General features: G+C 45.6%; 1 protein-coding gene across 1 annotated transcript in view; it reads right to left on the bottom strand.

The window, feature by feature from the left end:
* SYAP1 (synapse associated protein 1) overlaps positions 1 to 21591 on the bottom strand; it is a 410740-nt gene that overhangs the window by 186217 nt on the left and 202932 nt on the right. The window lies entirely within an intron of this gene.

The raw sequence follows: 21591 nt of genomic DNA, 5'->3' as shown, positions 1-21591 counted from the left end.
GCAAACGAGATCTGGGTAGTTACCGCCTAGCATTGTGGGATATAGGGGAGCCTCGAGCGGTGGAATAAGCTCTCGAGCTTTAGTATTGGCAGTCGAGCCGGGATCGGCTCGAACCCATCCAGCAAGAATGAAGGCGAGATTGACAACTTAACATTATAGGTTTTATGGATCTTTGGAATACCAAAGATCCTACTTATTTTGGGTTGTTATTAGATGGATTTCTTTTAGTTTTCTCATCAATTTCACATGCCTCACAAAAGACTGAAAACTGTCTGATTACAAATGGTCAGCATGACTACGTCTTTGTAAACTGTAAGCACAGGCAGTTACTTCATGTTAGGCATTTCATGCAGTGTACATATCACCATGTCATGACTAATTAACAGAAGAAAGGAATGTCATGTTATTTGCAAGTATTTCCTTATTACTGATTTCCTGTCTGTGTGACTTAACGGGGCAACACTTTAAAGCGATCGCTTTGCTGTAATGAAGTAATGCAGTACCTTAACACATCTGTCAGGCAGACGTGTGTAAAATTAGACTAGTTACTTGGTTAAACATTTATCAACACAAGCATTTTATACAGACATGTGCTCAACAGGCATGTTAATGAGCTGCATTACACCTGAATGACTGCATTAATAGTGTTGCCCCGATAACGGAAATGTACCCATTCAACAGTATAGGACATGTATTCAATTATGTAGATGTATGTGTGTTAATGTCTATATGTATATATATATATATATATATATATATATATATATATATATATATATATATATATATATATATACACATATACATACATACATACATAGATATAGATTATATATCCAAGAACAAACCTCGTGACACCAAAGCATTAGAAAAGAATAAAAAAGAAAACACCTGCAAATCCCGTATTATGTACTGGTGTTAATCCCAAGGCAAGTGTGTCTGTCCGACACATGGGTTCAGACTGTAGTCTGGGTAATAATAGGGTTGCTGACGTTACTCACCAGGCCTATTGCCAAATGTATGGGTATGTCTCGCCAACCCAGTCACTTGGCTGATTGTGACATATATGGCCACTATATAGGAAAAAGTACAGTTTTGTACCTACCATAAATGTAGATGTCCGAATTGGATAGCATCTGCAGTCATAACAACTGGGTTGTCCTGTCGTCAGGCAGCCCTTCAGTCGGCCGGATTCCAAAGTCCGGTCCGCCGGCTGGATGTCGCACTTCACCCGCCATCTCTGTTGGTCTTCGGCATATATAAGCATCAGCCGACGCATTTTCTTCAGTGTTTCTTGCCCGAGATGCCAGAAGCCCTGTAGAAGGCTAAAAAATTTTGGATAGATGCCAATGTTTCCAAACGATAGAGGTAAACACAAAAATAAGCATGTATGTACATAAATACAAACAAATACACCATGAAAGAAGTCCCCCCACTAGCTAGCTATTAGAAGGGTAAACACCCTAGGAGTACCTCAGAGGGGAAGGAGGGAGGGTAATCCTAACTGCAGATGCCTATCCAACGGGACATCTACATTTATGGTAGGTACAAAACTGTACTATGTCCTTCATGGATGCATCTGCAGTCATAACAACTGGGTAGAATACCATAGCCAACTAGGGGAGGAGGATAAAGGTAGATTATGGTGTGTTTAGGATCCCTTTGCAGAACAGCAGTGGCAAACCCTGCTCGGGATCTGGAATATAGAGGTAAATTATAATGCTTGGCAAATGTATGCACGGGAGGTCCAAGTAGCCGCCTCAATAATGTCTTTGGTAGCCACTCCTCGTAAGAAGGCTGTGGTAGTGGCTGTTGCCCTTGTAGAATGAGGTCTTATGTTCTGTGGAATTTGCTTTCCATGGAAGGAGTAACAGAATCAGATGCAATTTCCTATCCATTTGGAGATTGTCTGTTTGGAAATAGCTTTTTCCCTTTCCCTTCCTGTTGCATAGGGCTACTTAAAAGTTGGTCAGTCTTTCTGCTATTTTTTGTTCTGTCCAAGTAGTAGCGTAGCTGTCTATGTACATCCAAGGTATGCAGTATTCTTTCCCTCTGTTATGTGGGTTGGGAAAGAAGGTAGGTAGGTGGATTGCCTGGTTTAAGGACACTCTGGATACCACCTTAGGCATAAATGTAGGATTAGTCCTCATGGACACTCTATCTTGGTGGAAGATTAGAAAGGGTTGCACTGCCATTAAGGCCTGTAGTTCTGAAACCCTCCTTGCTGAAGTAATTGCCAGTAGGAAAGCAGGTTTTCCATGACAGGTGTTGCAGGTCTGCTGTTGCTGCTGGTTCAAAGGTGATAGAGTCAATTTTTCTAGCACAAAGTTCAAGTCCCAGGCTGGTAATGGTGGTTTCCTTGGAGGTTTTACATTCTTGATTCCTCTGAGGAACTGCCTGGAGCAAAGGGTGTGAAAACAGGTGGATCAAAGCTGTATTCTGCTGAAATAGCTGATGCATGAATCTTGATGGAGGAATAGGACAGGCCTGAATGAAGTAGTTCGCCAGATACTCCAGAATGTTGGGCATATCTATGTTTGATACATCTTTACCTCTTTCTGAGCTCCAAATGACAAACCTTTTCCATTTCCCAGCATAGTTTCTTCTTGTTGAAGGTCAAGTGCTTTCCAAGAATAATGTCTTTAACTCTTGTGAAAGCTGTGGATTAGCAGCTGCTATGTGATGTTCCATGCAGTCAGTTGCAACGTTTTTAGGTTTGGATGCATGGTGCTGTAGTTGTTCTGAGTTAGCATCAAAGGCATTTCGTGTATTGGCCACATATTGTTCCGACATGCTCCTCAGCAGTGGGTACCAATGTTGTCTTGGCCAGTTTGGAGCTATCAGGATTATGCTTGGACGTGCCTCCTTGATTTTTAGTAATACTTTGTGTATCAAGGGAAGAGGTGGGAATGCATATGCTGTTAGTCCTTTCCAGCTGAAGGAGAGCGAGTCCACTTTCCATGCTAGTGGGTGGAATGTCCTTGTGCAGAATTTTTTGAGCTGGTGATTGAGAGGTGATGCTAATAGATCTATCTGAGGCATTCCCCATTTCTTCGTGAGATGGTCTTGAAGATGTCCGGTGCAGCTGCCATTCGTGGACATCCGATGTAGTCCTGCTTAACATATCTGCTAGAGAGTTTTCCTGGTACAAATATTGCCTGTAACTGGATGTTGTAGCTGAGTGCCAGGGTCCACAGCTCCAAAGTCATTCTGCATAGGGGTAGGGAATGAGTACCTCCCTGTTTGTTGATGTACCACATGACTGTGGTGTTGTCTGTCCTTATCATCAACTGGCCTTCCTTGAGAAAATGGTCTGAACTTTTGGATTGCCAGTTTTACTGCCAGCATTTCTTTTAGGTTGATGTGCAGGTGAAGTTGGTCCTGTGTCCACAACTTGCACGATTTGTCCAACATATGTGCTCCCCATCCCAGGTCTGAAGCATCTGTTGTGATGGTCTGGCTTGCTTGACCTTTGCGAAAGGGCAGGCCTGGGTTTGACTGGCATGCGTGAGCCCACCATAGGAATTCCTGTGTTAAGCATGGTATTAGTGGAATTTCCGTTTCTAGGCTGTGTCTGTGTTGGGACCATAAATTCTTTAGGTACCACTGAAGCTTTCTCATATGTAGTCTGGCAAATGGGACCAAGATTATGCATGATGCCATGAAACCTAAGGCCTGCAGTACCTTTCTTGCTGTTAACTTGTTCAGATTTATAGTGCCAAGAAGTAAAGAGGGAGTTCTTTTTGTTTTCTGTAGTTAGAATGCCATTTGCCTTTACTGTGTCCAATTCGGGCCCCAGGAAAGTCCTTGTCTGGGATGGTATCAGCCTTGACTTTTGTAAATTGACTGTGTATCCCAGTGCTTGAAGCAAGTAAATGACCCTTTGTAAATCTGTTGTCAGCTTGCTTTTGTTGTCCCTTGTATCAGACAGTCATTCCAGGTATGGATAAATTTGAATTCCCTGTAGTCTGCAATGGGCGATTACTGATGCCAGGCATTTGTGAATACTCTGGGCAGTAGATAAACCAAAGGTCAATGCTGAGAATTGATAGTGCTCTGATCCTGCAAGAAATCTGAGGTATCTTCTGCAGATAGGTCGAATGGGGACGTGCAGGTATGCCTCCTTGAGATCTAGAGTTACCAGCCAACACTCCTTGCCCAGCATGGGAAGAAGTTGCTGTAGGGTCAGCATTTTGAATTTTGGGACAATGATGTAAGTATTTAGGGTAGACAGGTCTAGAATTGGTCTCCAACTTTTTTCCTTTCTTGGAACTAGGAATAGTCTGGAGTAGAACCCCTTTCCTTGCTCTGCTGTTGGCACTTTTTCCACAGCCCTCATGTTTCATAATTCCATTATCTGTTGTAGAGCCTCTGTTTTTTGATTTGGAGGTAGGTTTGGCATTCCTCTTTGACTGGTAAAGTGTGCAGTGGAACCGTAACCTTGAGTCCCAAGGATCGGGTTAACTCCTTCTTCGTGGCTGCGGCCACCACCATGGCATCAACAGAGACACCTTCAGATAGAAACTCTTTCTCTTTTGGGGCAGTAATAAATTTTGATGGCCTCCTTGGGGTAGGTTCCACAATCAGGGGCCATCCAAGCCTTCCTTGCCACCACTTCCATGAGGGGGTCAAAGGGAGGAGACACCCAGGAGGTGGAATGGCGAGAGCCAAACGCCTAAAGGTAAACCGACTCGTCCTCTGAAGGGTTAAGGGCGGGCCAGTTCCCCCTCTGTTTCAGGATTTCAAGGATGTCAGCAAAAGATACATCCTCAGAGGGGGACCGAGGGGAACCTTCAGATTCGTCCAAGTTGGTATCAGAGGTGATAGACTCAGGGGAGTCAATGTGCTTCCTCTTGCACTGTCTCTTCCGAGGGGGTTCTCCTACCGGATCAGGAGAGGCCTTGGAAGAGGAGGATATTCCCAATGGGGAAACCTGAGGAGCTGGCTCTCTACGGTCTGATACAAGGGGGTGGGTAGAAACCACCGCAGGCACTGAAGAGGGAGGAGCTGGTGGAGCCGACTTTGGGGTAGACACTGGGTCTAGCACGCTCCGCATGACCTCGAAGGCACCCCTATCAGCCAAGGCCGGAGGTCCCTGCTCCGAGGAGACAAGGACCCCCCCCCGGCACTGACAGGGACGGTTCCGAGGCCGATGTCGGAGCCGAACTCACCAGCGCCGACACTCCGAGAGGGAGAACGGGGTCGGACAAGGGTCCGATGCCACTCGCCCCCTCGGAGCCGACGAGGGAAGCTCGGCGCCGAGATCCCTCCAAGGAGGAAATCGGAGCAGACGGAGCCGAAAGGGAAGGTATCAGCTCCGAAGCACCGACAGCCACGGCTCCGATGAGCCCCGGCTCCGAACTCAAAGGAGTCGGAGGAGGAATAGAATCAGGGATGGGAATAGCTGCTGACTGTTGAGTAGGGCTATGCAGCATTTGGGCCAGTGCCTCAGACTTGAGAAGTCTACTCACCACCCTTTGTAAGTCATGGTCGGACAGCCTGGAGGACCGAGAGGAATGTGACCTATGGCTCCGCTCTGACAGAAGAGGGGATCCTGGAGCCTAGTGGATGGAGCCGATGGAAGGGGACCTCGACCTCTTCTTTGCTGGTGGCTCCGATAAGCCTAACGGAGCCAACTGAGTCTTGACAACCTCGGCTCCAGCTGGAGCTGAGGTAACAGTTTGAGACTTCGAAACATCGACTCCAGCTGGAGCCGATGTCGAAGCAGCTTGAATGCTCCCAGGAGACGGCTCTGAAGCTGGAGCCGACGTGCCTGGAAGTCTTTGAAGGCTTCGACACAGACTGGGTCAGGGGCCTTCAGGCTAACAAACCATGAAGTATGAGTTTGTTTTTGCGTTCCTGCAGGACTCTAGGGCTGAATGCATGGCAAACAGCACACGAGTCCTGCAGGTGCAAAGGTCCCAGGCAATAGACACAAGAAGTGTGACCGTCTGTCAGAGACATTTTCTGACAGCAAGAATCACACTTCTTGAAGCCTGAGACCTTGGAGTCTTTAGACATCCTAAAAATACTGTATGTAACACAAACACAACACACAGACACACCCTTTAACCAAATAAAAATCCAGTCACACTGAAAGGAAAAAAAGGGGAGTGGGCCAAAGGCCTAAAAGTTAAAAAGGGATAAAATGGGAATACAAGCACAAGGGGGACCCGATTTAAACTAAAGGGACACTTTGTATAAAAACTAAACTAAATAGAAAGGATAGGGGTAGAATTCAAAGTTTTTTTAACAAGAAAACTCACTAACCTGCCAGAGCCGGTAAAAAAAAAGCACCTCGTCAGCTAAGCGGCAAACGAGATCTGGGTAGTTACCGCCTAGCATTGTGGGATATAGGGGAGCCTCGAGCCGGTGGAATAAGCTCTCGAGCTTTAGTATTGGCCGAGTCGGAGCCGGGGATCGGCTCCGAACCCATCCAGCAAGAATGAAGGCGAGATTGACAACTTAACATTATAGGTTTTTATGGATCTTTGGAATACCAAAGATCCTACTTATTTTTGGGTTGTTATTAGATGGATTTCTTTTAGTTTTCTCATCAATTTCACATGCCTCACAAAAGACTGAAAACTGTCTGATTACAAATGGTCAGCATGACTACGTCTTTGTAAACTGTAAGCACAGGCAGTTACTTCATGTTAGGCATTTCATGCAGTGTACATATCACCATGTCATGACTAATTAACAGAAGAAAGGAATGTCATGTTATTTGCAAGTATTTCCTTATTACTGATTTCCTGTCTGTGTGACTTAACGGGGCAACACTTTAAAGCGATCGCTTCGCTGTAATGAAGTAATGCAGTACCTTAACACATCTGTCAGGCAGACGTGTGTAAAATTAGACTAGTTACTTGGTTAAACATTTATCAACACAAGCATTTTATACAGACGTGCTCAACAGGCATGTTAATGAGCTGCATTACACCTGAATGACTGCATTAATAGTGTTGCCCCGATAACGGAAATGTACCCATTCAACAGTATAGGACATGTATTCAATTATGTAGATGTATGTGTGTTAATGTCTATATGTGTATATATATATATATATATATATATATATATATATATATATATATACACATATACATACATACACACATACATAGATATAGATTATATATCCAAGAACAAACCTCGTGACACCAAAGCATTAGAAAAGAATAAAAAAGAAAACACCTGCAAATCCCGTATTATGTACTGGTGTTAATCCCAAGGCAAGTGTGTCTGTCCGACACATGGGTTCAGACTGTAGTCTGGGTAATAATAGGGTTGCTGACGTTACTCACCAGGCCTATTGCCAAATGTATGGGTATGTCTCGCCAACCCAGTCACTTGGCTGATTGTGACATATATGGCCACTATATAGGAAAACTACAAAACATGCTCCCCAACACATCCAGTGGCTAGACACTCACAGCCACCTACACACAGGATATGACTGACAAACACACACGCCTGCTATGCCTCGGAATAGAACACCTACCTAACTACTTTAACACACTACAGCATTACGCAGTTACAGAACGCGCTACCGAGATTACTGGGTTACAGCAGTCCGAGAGGTGTATTTCTAGGTGGGTGACATCAGCAGGACTGCCAAAGTTGAGTATATGAATTGTATGGAGTGAGAGTACTCCAAAAGCATTGGTCTGTCCTCAGGCAGACGGACACCCACACACACAGACAGACACAGACACACACAGACAGACACAGACACACACAGACAGACACAGACACAGACAGACACACACACAGACACAGACAGACACACACACACACACAGACAGACACACACACACAGACAGACACACACACAGACAGACACACACACACAGACAGACACACACACACAGACACACACACACACACAGACACACACACAGACACAGACACACACAGACACAGACACACACAGACACAGACACACACACAGACACACAGACACACACACAGACACACAGACACACACACAGTTGGCAAGTCTGGGATTAGAACACTTACCTAACTACTTTATCACACTGCAGCAATACGCAGTTACAGAACGCAGTATAGAGACTACTGGACTATGACTTTCCCCAGAGGTGTATTTATAGGTGAGTGACATCAGCAGCCTTGCCAAAGTTGAGTATATGAATTGTACGGACTGTGAGTAGCTGAAAAAGCATTTCACTCTACACAGTCTGAGACAGACAGACACGCACACAATCACACACACAATTGGCAAGTCTGGGGTTAGAACTACTACCCAACTAGTTTATCACTACAGCAGTATGCAGTTATGGGACGTGCCATGGAGATTACTGAGCTACAGTGCTCCCAAAGGTGCATTTCACATTGGATGACCTCAGCAGGCTTGTCATAATACTGCTATGGGGAAGGCAGTGCGTGCATGGGCCATAACCCATTCATGTAGGGGCTGACATGCCACATGCGGGCACACACGGGGTCATATGTCACAGGTACGTGCATACAGCTACTACAGGACTACTTCCTTGTACAGTCATGTTGCACAGCTGGCACGTGCACCACATAGTCTGTCATGCTGACAGATACTGGTGGCTAGTATCTGCAGTGAATGACATCTGCACCTCATGTGTTTGGGGCCCTTTGGCTGTGTGCTGGGTGGGACAGGCCCGGATGGCTCCTTGTCACGGTCACCCTTTTCCACACATCTATGTCAGTCTACCTTTGGCTTATTATAGTGTGTTGTCCTTACATATATGCCCATATTCCTATCCACTGTGTGTGCAAGGCAGGAGTGGTGCATACTGACATGTGCCTGCACGACTGCCAGATATGTCTGGACCACTGGTGTTTGCAGACATGGCCTTCATGTGTTTAAGTGTGTGAGCATGCCCAGTATGACCTTTCAGTATATTGTTGACTGACATTGCCTTCATACCTTCAAGTGTGTGAGCATGCCCAGTATGGCCATCTGTATTGCATGTGTGGATCAAGTCCGGGTAGTTTGTACTGCGGTGCTGACCTTTGTGTTGTACACTGACAGGTAGCATGCTGTATCTGCAGGGTATCCATCTGTCATATGGCATTGACTGCTGCTACATGTCTGCATTGCTGGGGGGGGGGTGACACCTGACTGTATCTACATTCCTACACAGGAGCAGGGGGGCACACCTGACTGTTGCTATAAGTGTACGTTGGATGGGGGGGCACACCTGACACTTGTACACATTTGCTAGGACTGTACTGGTATGTCAGGTACTCCATTTCAGTGTGTAGTCTTACCTATTGTGCTGGCTAGAGGCATACCAGTATACTACAGATCTTAGCTTTAATTACCAACATATTAGTTTCTGACTTCCTAGCCTTCAAAACTTATATCCAACTGCCTGGCCTGCTGTAGTATGTCTGTGTGGGTCTGGAGGAGGGGATACCCATAGGGCACATTCAGAGGCCATAGTACAGCATTTGGTTGTCTGTCTACACCTGTCCTGTTGGCTGAGTGGGTCTTATGGACACACATGTCACTCAGCCCATTACCTGTAGTGGGTTGTGTCACCCTGTGTAGTACTGGCTACTATTGTGACTCCAGTATGTGTTACAGATGTCATGGTGCCACTATGGGTGTCTACTGTCTGCTGCCTTAACATTCGGCCACCCACTTCCCTTGCATGTTCACATCCATACCATAGCTACACGTAACAACACATTCTACTCCATTTGGCAACTGGTAGGTTGATAGACCTACCTTGAGGGTGTGCCAGACTTGAGGATGGTATTGGAGGGCTGCCTATGTCGGATGCACATAGTACACTCCCTATACATGGTTGAGCACAGGTAGTGTCATGTTTGGCATCCCTTTTACTGTCTGTGCGAGTCAGAGAGGGTATCATTCCCTGGGTCCCTACTGTGTCAGTGCATATGCTATGCGTTGCCTCTTTGCCAAGGCCAGGTCATACTGGGCATGCCTCCTTCTGCCTACTGGGTCAGACTCAGGTTGTTCCCCCTCCGAGTAACTTTGTGCCTGTACAGGCCTTGGCATTGGTGGGAGGCTGTGTGGCCCTGCCCCATGCTGTTCCTGCTGCACCTGTTTCCGCAGGATCATATTGTGGAGCATAGCACATACCATAACAATTTGGGTGCATGTAGCTGGTGAATACTGCAAGGCTCCACCGGATGTGTCCAGACACTGGAACTGTGTCCTGAGCATCCCAAACACACACTCTATTATATGTCTGGCCTGGGCATGTGCCTCATTATGGCGTTGTTGTTCAGGTGTGTGTGCATTTCTGAAGGGTGTCATCAGCCACAGCTCCAGTGGGTACCCAGCATCTCCCACTCGGTGACCGTAGGGAATGTCCATATCAGCAAATCTATGGTACAGCTGCGTCAGATGTCATATTTCTGACTCGTCATAGCTTCCAGTGCAGCCAGCACACACATTCATTTTAATGCCCTGGGCATCATATACGACCTGGCAGTTGATGGAGGGATGCCCCTGCGGTTGATGTAGGCCCTACCCTGCTCACAGGGTGGTGCTTTGATGCATAGGTACATGCAGTCTATACCACCCACTACCCCAGGGTATTCTGCTATTTGGTGGAAGAGACGCATATTGCTGGTCAACACCTCACGTGTGTTGAGGAAATAAACGTGCTCACTGGCAAGTGCTGACATGGCATCCAGGAACTGGTGGAACACTCTAGATGCTGATGCTTGTGAGATCCCCATGATATCCCCACTTGTGCTTTGGGAGGTACCTGTGGCTAGTATACCTAGGCCTACACATACCCTGGTATCCACTGGGATGGGTTCCCCTTGGCCAGTTTGATGAGTCAGGTGTGGCCGGCACAGCTCAACAATTTGCTGTAGGAGGTCTCTGTCCACCCATTAGTGCTCCACTATCTCGAGCTCATGTAGCCCCTGGTAGGTTATCCTGAGACTGTACACTCTTCTCTGTCTCCTCACTGTGGGTTGTTCGGCAGCATTCACATCCTCACCACCCTCAGCCTCTTGCACATGTTCTATGTTGCCTGCTGCAGCCCTTCTCATTTTCTAGGTTTGTTTGTTAAAATTTCCCTTTGATAAAATTTCCCCACTGGTGTAGAGTGTGGAAAAAACAGAGGGGAAGGTGTTTGCTTAGTTTATAGTAGTGTTCTGGGCTGGGCCGGTCTGCTGCTTCTGTAATTGGCTGATCCTGATACATTTCACCTGTCAGCTCAGCTAGTTCTCCTTGATTACTTTAGTACTGTGGTTTCCTCTTCTGATTGCCCTAGGCAAGTTTAGACACACCCCTAGCTTAGCCGTGCTAAGCTAGGAGCAATCCCGAGCCACAGGGCTCCAACCAACTTACAGTATGCCTGACACCCCCCCATGACATCACCTATATTCAAGTTTTGCACCCAACTATCTACTCTCTTACACTCTTGGGACCTGCCTCATACCCTGGGGAAAACTGGAATTCACTATCCTTCCCCTCATTTGCATAGGAGTGCCTGCTAATCCATAGTTACATGTCCCATACTGAGCCTCCCCTAAACTAACCACTGCTTACCGTCTGCAATCCCGCACATACCTGCTCACAACTGCTTAAAAGTGCCTTACTCACTCCGTATCCAACGGCCCTTGTTCTGCGCAGCAACAAAATGACCGGCCTCTGCAAGGCTCGAAACCAGGACCCTGCACACCACAGTTGAAGTGCTTTACCACTAAGCCATGGCAGACATACAGACATTGGATGTTATCACGAACATATCATCCAGCACAGTCATTCAACAGTGTAGGACATGTATTCTATTACATAGATGTATGTGTGTTAATGTCCATAGATATATATATATATATATATATATATATATATATATATATATATATATATATATATATATATATACATACATGCATACATACACACACACACATACATAGATATAGATTATATATCTCCAGAACAAACCTCGCGACACCAAAGCATTAGAAAAGAATGAAAAGGGAAACACCAGCAGCTCCTGTATTATGTATTGGTGTAAATCCCAAGGCTAGTGTGTTTCTGTCCGACACATGGGTTCAGAATCTATTCTGTGTAATATTAGGGTTGCTGACTTTACACACCAGGCCTATTGCCAAATGTATGGGTATTTCTTGCCAACCCAGTCTCTTGGCTGATTGTGACATATATGGCGACTATATTGGGAAACTACAAAACACGCTACTCAACATATCCAGTGGCTAGACGCTCACAGCCACCAACACACAGGATATGACTGACAAACACACACACCTGCTGTGCCTTGGAATAGAACACCTACCTGACTACTTTAACACACTACAGCATTACGCAGTTACAGAACGCGCTACCGAGATTACTGGGTTACAGCAGTCCAAGAGGTGTATTTCTAGGTGGGTGACATCAGCAGGATCGCCATAGTGGAGTATAGGACTTGTACGGTATGTGAGTACTCTAAAAAAGCATTGTTCTGTCCTCAGGCAGATGGACACATACTTGGCATATCTGGGTTTAGAACACCGACCTAACTACTTTATCACACTACAGCATTACGCAGTTACAGAATGCGCTACCAAGATTAATGGGTCACACCAATCCCAAAGGTGTATTCCTAGGTGGGTGACATCATCAGCCTTGCCAAAGTTTGGCATAGGTATTGTACGGAGTGTGAGTACTCTAAAAAGCATTGTTCTGTCCTCAGGCAGATGGTCTCACACACATACACACACACACTTGGCATGTGTGGGATTAGAACACCGACCTAACTACTTTATCACACTACAGCATATGCAGTTACAGAATGCACTACTGAGATTACTGGGTCACAGCAATCCCAAAGGTGTATTCCTAGGTGGGTGAAATCATCAGCCTAGCCAAAGGTGAGTATAGGACATGTACGGAGTGTGAGTACTGTAAAAAGCATTGTTCTGTCCTCAGGTGCGCACAAGTACACACACACACACACACACACACACACACACACACACACACACACACACACACACACACACACACACACACACACACACACACACACACACACACACACACGAGTGGTGGGATCTGAACACCTGCCTATCACTATTACAGTACTACGCAGTTACAAGTTGCGCCACGGAGATTACACATTCCAAGGCATTCGTCGTGACCTTCTAGGATTGCGGACATAAACACGGATGCTGACAGTTAAGATGTACATAGCTGTGAACCTGTATTTTTAAAGTAGGAGTCCATCCTGAACAGGAGTATGCCCATCTGTTGAATGGACGTCTACTATCACTATACAGGGTTACAATGGCCATGCTCATAGAAGCACACAACTTACACAAGGTGTCAGTGGGCATGCTCACACACACACAGTAGCACAGGGCTGTTTGGAATGCACTAGGAGTCCAACTACACAAGGTTATACTGGGCATGCTCATACACTTAGTAGCACAGGGCTGTTTGGGATGTACTCAGATTCTAAACACAGAAGGCCACAGTGGCCATACTCATACAGTTAGACTACAGAACGTGTTGCAATGGACTCCGTTGTTAGTAGTTGTCATTGTTAGCAGGAATGCTGCACTACATATATCTGACACTGGTCATCTACACAACGTCTGCTGCTGTCCCATCACCTTAGATGTATCAGTCTACACCAAGCACAATACTACCCACTCGCAGTGATGTCATGCTAGGAATGGCAACTGCTTGACCAACACAATGAGCCAATGTCCTACTGTAATTACGAGGTTGTCTAGTGTTTGTCGTTCTGGAATGACATGACTGACAGAAGACAAGCCTTTGTCACAGATCACATGCATCCATGATTCAAGGGAGTATTTCGCATATAGTGCCATTCCAAGGCAAATGTCCTAAACACAGGATAACACCCCGACACCTAGAAGACAATTGTATTTTATGCTTATGCTAACCAGTGCTAGATGTGTTGCTGTTGTAATCACAGCTGCTCACTGTAGAACCTACAATGGGGAATACTGACATCTATGCAGTAAGGAACACCTGGCTGAAGGCTATGTAGAGAACAATAGCACTACCACCATATAACTCAGAACCAGACATGTGGGCCATAACACTGGTACGGACCACTCCAGGTGGTGGTGTCCCCCCACATTCATAACGGCTACTCACATGTACAGACCAGTACTCCAACATAAGTCATCACAGATGAGCCAGGTGCAGGTCACAGTGTCAAAAGCTGCATTCTAGGATGTAATCCTCAGACTCCACCATCTCCTCAGACCACCAACACACATCCATACATGTGGTATGACATATAATGGTACAACACCAAGTAACCTTTGACTGGTGGACTGTACCTAGCCCTACAATAACTGTGCAGAGTACCCATATACTGACACAGTTGCATCATGTGTTATGCAATGCAATGATACCACTGTTTGTAACCAGGTCAGCTGTACACATACCAGGATCCCTTGGATATTGACAGCATTAACAGATGATTGTTGCTGTGCACCATTCAGTGTGTACACAGCCTGACATAAAGCTATGATTTTATATGATGTTTATGTGGAGAGCAAATTGTTTTGACATTTGTGTAGGATACAACCTGGGATGTGGTCAGGTCCCATGCAGCCTGTATGTATGGCATTAGAGAGTGCAGCTTGTACCTGCATAGTTGTTATTACAGGAGCTCGGTAGTGTACATGGATATATGAATGTGTACCTGTTAGGGGAGGGCAGTGTGTTTATGTTATCCGAGACCCTATCTGGATGAACAGGTGCTATTTCTGTAGGTGCAATACTTCTCATGCCATAGTGCTGTGAAGCACAGCAGGTCTTCTTGTTACCATTATGTTTCATGACACAGCTATGGAATCCTCTGTGTTTGGCCTCATAATATGTGGATGATTAGTCTCACAGTAGCTTTGCGTGGCATTATAGAGTGTATCTGCATCTTACTGAGGCTGACCATGGATCAACTTCCATTCATGTGTATTGACTCTTGCACCAGTTACTACCTTCTGTGGTACAGTTTAAGGCAGGGTACCACTGGTTTGCTTTCATGTTTGTGTTTGGTTGACTTCTGTTTCTGTTTCAGTGGCACGATCACTGCACATATGTGAGCGCTTAAAGTGCATTTGTGTAGGCCCAGCATTTGCACATGCATTGTACATCTGCACGGGTGCCATGATAGTCACCACTTCGCTCTTAAGGAGCAAAACATTGGCTTTGAAGACTGACCACATGTGGCATACTGTTAGCCCTGTTGGTGTGACTATGGTGATCCAGGTCATTGGTGTTGATGAAATCCAACATGCATTGAGCACGTGTTGGTACATGACGAGTCTTCCCAGTTCATAATGGGATTGCTGAGTGGCCATGATTGTGGTTTCCTGTCTCAAAACTGGTATTCCCCATTACAGCACAATGAAAGTTGGGAATTCTGAGGCACGGTGGATGATCTGTCACAAGGTACAATTTGGATTACACTTTGGCACAAAGGTATTTGCTCAGCATAATGCATCTTACGTTGTGCAAGTGCAACTAGTGTGGGGGTGTGCATATCTCTCAGGAAGTTGGACATACCTGTGGCCCATGTGTTCCAATAAAGGATAATGGCCAAGAGGTGAGGTATGTGTTATAACATGGTCATGCAGGGGTGCTCTCCAAAGCATTGAACCATATCTCAATCACTGCACAGATATGTTCTCCATGTTTCAGATTGCCGTGTGTCCATATTGAGTACCTATTTTGTATCACTGAGTAGCAAGACCCACAGTTTATTTCTTGGCTGTCCTTGTTGCACCACGGGACTTTTACTTGAACCTGGCATGATGAGAGCACTATAGGGGAAGCATGGGCTGTTGCCAGTATCCAGATTTTCAGGGGTGACAGGTGCAGGCCCTGTCTGGCAAAGCATCATGGTCTGTCAACCATGTTATCCCAGGCAGAGAGATGCTGGATACTCTTTGAATTACACCAGTACATTACACGATTGTGGAATACAATTCTTATCCCTGTACTGCTGCATCATTCTGGCCAATGGCAGAATGCTACCCAGGACTTGGGACATACTTGCATGGGCTACAAGACCTAACAGTTCCTACATGTGTTTCCATGCAGTCCAGGCTACTGCATCACAGGTCCTGCACAACAACATAGAATATGCCAGAGACATGTGTATAGTTCTAAAGGTGGTCTGAGTGTATGGTTATGTGGGTAATCATGGCAGACAGGCAGGTGACAGTATGTTTGCCCTCATATAGCTTGGTGTGTAATATAGTGCTAGAGTTTGCATTCACAAATGAGTACTGTTGGCCATGTTTCTGGCCACGTGTTCTGAGGTGTGACACAATTATGCAAACTATGTCGTACAGTCTTTGTATTCTGTTGTCTGTCTATTCCAACTTGGGAGGCCTCTTGCTTGGCCAGATACTTAGAGGCCTCTGTGGATGTGTCTGATATCTGGTGGCATGTGTGTGTGTCCTTACTGTGTTCTGGTAAGGGTATGCGTTGGTTGTGGTGATGAGATGCATGTGTTAACCTACACATCTTGACTGTCTAGTCCAGTCATGGGTGTAGAATGGACTGCCTCCAAGGTCACCCCTGTAGCTGCATCCCAGACAATGTGTGGGGTATGGTGTTAGGCAGATTTGGCAGTGTACATGGCAGAGATTGCATTCCCCCAGGATGGCCACATACAGTAAGCTGACATTAGTAAACACCAGTAACTAACTAGAGGACATGCCTGTATGAGCATTCAGTACTACAAGTACCACATACTGTATTTAGTTTACTTACTGCTTATGAAGATGTTTTAGACAGTGATGCTCACATGTAATTATTTGTGTTATGGACGTGGCAACACTAGCTATTACAGGAACATGGTAGCTACCTTTAGTGGCAATCCCTCTCTGAGGACCACATCACATCCTGATAGTTGATTACAGATGATGCAAGTGTGAACAAGGCTGTATCCTTGTCTGGGTATCTACTCACATACCCAGCAGAACCATGAGCTCTGTTGGGCACAGACACCCACTCCCCACACAGAGTCAAATGTCAATAGACTCTGCTACCACTATCGACATGATCAGGATATAATCAGATAGTGTATGCCATCACCTATCAAGCAGCTATTACACATGGGCAGCAGTTTCCTACATCTTACACTCCTACTGCAAATGTCACACTGGAGTTAAAGATTATATGCTCCCTGTTTTATTACCAGTACTGTCAACATATTTCCAAGCAGCTGTTGGTCTGGCAATGAGAGGTCAGGATACCCAAATCTAAACGTTCAACCAGTGTGACTCTACTGTCAATATCCACTCTATGTAGGTGTGCACATAGCCATTTGGCACAGCCCTGTAACAAGGGTCAGTACACATTTGCAGAACATGTACACATGCACAGCTGTCATTGCTTGCAAACAATACTAGAGAGGTGGATATTAGGCAAGGTGGACTTTTAGGCAAGGCTCAAAAGATAAACCCACCACCGTAAATAGCACAAGTAACCAGTAACTGAGGGTATTGCTACTCAACGCCAGAGGTCTAAACCTCAAAATGCACACACTCGAGGCACCCCTCAGTATGGAGAACATCGATATCTGTGCAGTAACAGAAACCTGGTTTAAGGCTTCAGAGGCCACCCCAACACTACCAGGCTATAACTCATACCACACCTTTTGGCCACAGAACCCGGACCGGAACATAAAAGGCGGGGGTGTATCCATATTCATCAAGGATGCTCATACCTCCAGGTTAGCGGCACAGCACGATGCATCAGAGATCATCCAAGTACAACTGACAATGGGCAAAACTGCAATCCAAATTGTAGCTTGCTACAAATCACCCACCATGGCCCACAGTACCCACATTAAGCATTTCTGGAGACTCTGGGAAATATGCAGGTCCTACCAAAACACCCTAATACTGGGTGATTTCAACTACCCAAACATTAACTGGGAGAACTTCTCAAGTACTAACTCCCTTGAGCAGCGCTTCCTAGAATTTATAAACTCAAATGCTCTGGATCAACTGGTAAACACCCCCACCAGAGAGAACAACATATTGGACCTGGTCATCACCAACATGGGCGACCAGTGTTCCACACCCGATGTCAACCCCTCGCTGGTTAGATCAGACCATAGACTAATCACTCTGGATATTCACATTCCGCCCACAACCCCAACCAAGGAAACCACCGTGAAAATCTTTTCCAAAGCAGACTTCACATTGCTTAAGACAGAGGTGAAAAGGTTCACGGCCCCCACGCCAATGGACAATGCTGTCCAAGATGCTGAAACCTATACAAAGGCACTCTATGATCACCTGCAGGAATGCATGAATCTTGCTATCCCAAGTCAAACCTAGACTCACTCCTCCAAGAAAAGGAAACCGGTCTGGTGGACCCCTGCCATAAACAGGCTCTACAATACAAGGAGGAAACTAGTACAGTTAAGAGTGAACTCCTTAGCAGGACAGACATCCCTGATCAGTATCAGCAAGAAACTACGATCCCTCATGAAATCATCCAAGGCTAGCTTCAAAAGACAAATTTCCAAGGGCCCTACAGATAACCACAAAGCGTTCTTTAGCTATGTCACGAACCTAAGTGGGAACTTTCAGATCTGCTCTGAGTTGGTGCAGGCTGGCACAAAATACACTGAACCGACTGATACTGCCAACATTTTGGCAGAAAGGTTCAGTGCAAACTTCACCCCCCTCACCCCCTAAACGGCCCATAACCATACCAGAGGAATGTACAACCCCAGCAATCACCGACACACAGGTTAAAACAGCCCTATCATCCAAAGCCAAAAACACAGCCTCAATGGGATCGGACAGTGTTCCAGGCTGTGTCTTACAAGAGTTCCAAATGAACTAACCCCTTACCTAAACACACTGTTCAAACCCAGCCTCTCTACAGGCTACATACCCACAGAGTGGCGCACAGCAACAGTTATCCCACTCCACAAAGGTGGCGCCACAACGGACCCCGGGAACTATTGCCCTATAAGCCTGACTAGCCTGGTCTGCAAGGCTATAGAGCGCATCATCATGGAACTCATTAACAGAGACATTGGGAACCTCCAGACACTCAACCCAAACCAGGTCAGCTTCACTGAGTGCAGATCATGCCTACTGAACCTGTATGACGTCTCACAGTCACCTAGACTTTAGGTGAGGGGTGTGGTAGTTCACACATACTACCTGGACCTCGCCAAGGATTTTGACACAATTCCCCACTCGGGTATTATTTATAAACTCACCGGCCAGTACATATACCCATACATCACAGGTTGGGTTGCCAACAGGCTTACACACAGAACCCACATGGTAAGCCTAGCAGCCTCCAGGTCCAACTCTTAACCAGTCACAACTGGTGTCCCACAGGACTCAGTCCTGGGACCCCTACTGTTTGCCATATACTTCTCAGAGATACAGGCAAACATAGGTGGACTACAGCAGACCGTGTTTGGTGATTACTGCAAACTGGGAGCCATAACTGACAGTCCAGCTGTCACAGACGTCCTTCAAGGGGCCTCACATAGACCAACACAGGGTGTCAAAGTCATGGTCTCCAGCTAAGGGCCACAAACTGCATGGTCATTCCATTTTGGGAAAACTAAACACCCACATATTAACATGACTGGCAGCCACTTTAATTCAGACGAGGTAATGGGTGTGTGGGGACTACATTAGATGGTGATCTCTCCTTTGAAAATCATATCTCCAAAGTAGTTAGGACATCCTTCTATGTAGGCCATCTGATTACTTAGGGGTTCGCATCTAGACATACTGAGGTTATTGTGCCCCTTTACTCATCACTCATCAATCCCACCATCAAGTATGATAACCCATTTGGGATGTACCTCAGAAGACACATTCAACAGCTGGAGGGTCCACAAACGTACCTCGCCAAGAGGATTACTGGCCTCAGACATGTGTCCTATACTGCCAGACTGAATGTACTCTTGCATTACTCAGTGGCATCCCGTTTACTCAGAGATGATCTTTGCTGGCCAACAAAGCCATGTCCAAGTCAGGCTTAATGGATATACTCCACCTATGGGAATCCACGTCACAGTGAGCCACACACTGTAATGAGCTACACCTTGCCACAACCATAACTGGAAGATGCTGTAGTGACAGATTCCTGTCACATGTACTCCCCCATGCTTTTGAACTACATCTCTGATTACATTATACGGAGCCCCTCACTAACACTCCAGGGAAACCTTGCAGAGTGGATGGGGAACAGTGGATACACCCCAGGGATCCCGCAATTGGCTTTGCTCCACAGAGGGACAGTTAGTTCATCAATGGGGTGGTGACAGCTGACACATTTTGGCTAGGCTTATGAATGGCATCGGGCAGTTAGCCAAGTATGTTTTTGTAAGCAATATGTATTGCCTACCTTCTTGGGGGTGCCTGACATCTGGGGCAAGAAAAACTGAAGAAAACGGCGTCGGCTGCATCTTTTATACCCCTGGCACCCTGGACTCAGGGAGGGGGGCGACAGCTACCGACGCCGGACCGAGACTTTGGAGTTCTGGCCGACTGGGGGCTGCCTGCCAGCAGGATGGCCCAAGTGTAATGACTGCAACAGTGAAGACACTTGAACATCTACATTTATGGTAGGTACACAACTGTACTTTTGTCATGCATTATAAAAATACTACTGTTAAGAGCAAAATTTTGTTACTTACAGTTAACTCTTTCCTTACTGTTCCCCTCTCCTAAGTGTTCTTCCAGACATTAATGGCATGAGGTAGGGCATATGCTTTGGAGTCTACTACAACTTTAACAATATCAAAGAGGTCCAATAGTTCCAGTTTTTTTGTCCTGTCATGTTTCACAAATATCACTAATGCTTTGTAATTCCAAATTTATTTGTCAGTATCCGAGTTAATGTTTTTCCTTCCTGCTGGTCTCCATCTCCCAAATCCAGTCTCTGCTTCATTTCCAATATACTCCTGGTTGTTCTAGTCAACTCTTGTACTTTTTTTCTGTCAATCAAGCATGTTCCTTTGAAACATTGGAAGAGGTTTAACTGGCATAGTCTGTCTATGGCTTTACCAGAAGAGCCAGAAACAAAATCTCCTTCTGTTTGACAGCTCACGTTTTGTTAGAAAAAACATAGTATTTCCTCTGTAGGATGCTCTGCATCAAAAATGATTTTGACCCTCCAGGAAAGAATATTCTAAAAATAGCTGGATACAGCAATTTGAATCTCACATCTGGTTTTTGACATTCCCTGATTACTGGAATACATTTACTCCTCTTCTGCTTGGTGTACAGTGAATAATATTTTTTCACAAACACGCCTGTCTTCCATTTTAGTCCTTCTGCCTCAGTTTTGTCAGAATCAACTCTTTTTTTTTTTGCTGGTAGTATTGCATCTTTACTGTAAGATACCTAGGTTGCTTTCTGATGGCCATGTTTGGAGCATAAACACAATGTGCTCTTTCAATTAACAGCTCCTGCTGTGGAATACCAGTCCAGTTGCTGATTTTTGCTTTCATAAAATTAATCGTTGTTCTTTCTAGCTTTTCTGGAACAGCAGAAAATCTCAGGTTTCCCCCTACATGCTGTGTCATTTAATTCTATTATTTTTTTAAACAT

This window comes from Protopterus annectens, chromosome 5.part1, assembly GCF_019279795.1.
Source record: "Protopterus annectens isolate FY-2018-M chromosome 5.part1, PAN1.0, whole genome shotgun sequence".
In the NCBI taxonomy this organism is placed as follows: Eukaryota; Metazoa; Chordata; order Ceratodontiformes; family Protopteridae; genus Protopterus; species Protopterus annectens.
The sequence above is the reverse complement of the archived record's forward strand: the minus strand, read 5'-3'. Positions and strand labels throughout refer to the sequence as shown.